Genomic DNA, 1,275 nt, shown 5'->3' on the forward strand with positions numbered 1-1,275 from the left:
ACATATATAATAAACATGAAACGCTCGTAAAATCGAGACAACGGGAATAGCGAGATCAAGGATTTTCGCATATACGTAGGATTTTCGATATATCAAAGGTACAGGGTGTTTCAGACTTCGCGTTAATAGCAAATTCTTGAGATTATGTCGAAATGAAAATCCTAATACGAAAATGTCGAGGATATAGTAGTTTTTAAATGAGAAGAGTTTTAAAGTTAGTTAATTGAACTATCCAAAATTCGCGTGCTCAGGCACGACTAGAAATCCTCTACTAAGACCCGATTACACCAACATTGCTTTGACTTTAAGCGAGGTTTAAAACACGTACTTTCGCACTTTTTTTAAAGCCTAGATAGAGAGAGTTTTAAGCCTCGCTTAAAGTTAAAATAACGTTAATGCAATCGAGCACCTAAAAGTCTGGATATAAGAAAGTCATTTTTAATTGATCAGCAACGTTTTAACAATTTCTGAAAGGGAAATAAATAAGAAAAAGATAGAACAAAATGAGAAAGAGAAAGAAATAGTGAAGTATATCTTTCTCTCTCATAGATTTTTGTTAAAACTATTATAGCCTCGATATTTTGATTTATTAGGATTTTCGTTTCGAAGTGATCTCAGGAATCCGCTATTAAAGTGTCACGCATAGTCTGGGACACCCTGTATACTATATATATATATACAATATAAGTACAATACACGATGTATCTACGTACATGTTTAGCTTCGGCGGATACACACGTTGTGCGTGGTACTCCGCGAAAATCCAGGTATCGAAAATCCGAGGAGGGAAAGTGCGGCTTCGCTTTTTTCCCTCTTTTCCGTCACGGATTTTTTCCGTCACGGATGCGAGGGCAAAACGAGAAAATAACCCCTCTCCAGTTCGCTCTTTCGCCTCCGAGCGTTCGGCACACGCTATGTTATTCCCTTTGCATTCTCTGTGCGCGTACACGCGCGTTATCTCGAGGATGCTCGACGAGATAGGCGCGGAGCACAGCGCTCTTTGTCCCACCACGTCGATTTCCATCAGCGGAATGAGTCGGGTTGACGGCGCGAAAAGTTCTGGCCTCGCTCGGCCGTTCATGAATGAACGGTCGGAGAAGGGAGCGAAGAGGGAGATCGGTACTACGGCCTACTACGAGCACCGTAGTACGCACGCCGGCTGACGCGGCAGTTTATCGCGACGAGGCACGTGTGCGATAAGGACGAGAGAGAAAAAGAGAGAGAGGCAAAAAAAAGAAGATGAAGAAGTCGTGCGACAACGCGACGATTTTGCCC

General features: G+C 42.5%; 1 protein-coding gene across 5 annotated transcripts in view; it reads right to left on the reverse strand.

Moving 5' to 3' along the window:
* Positions 1 to 1,275, reverse strand: part of LOC108750934 (SET and MYND domain-containing protein 4-like) — a 44,001-nt gene that overhangs the window by 8,644 nt on the left and 34,082 nt on the right. The gene's annotated exons all lie outside the window — the stretch shown is intronic.

The sequence above is a fragment of the Trachymyrmex septentrionalis genome, unplaced genomic scaffold, assembly GCF_001594115.1.
Source record: "Trachymyrmex septentrionalis isolate Tsep2-gDNA-1 unplaced genomic scaffold, Tsep1.0 scaffold11, whole genome shotgun sequence".
Lineage (NCBI taxonomy): Eukaryota > Metazoa > Arthropoda > Insecta > Hymenoptera > Formicidae > Trachymyrmex > Trachymyrmex septentrionalis.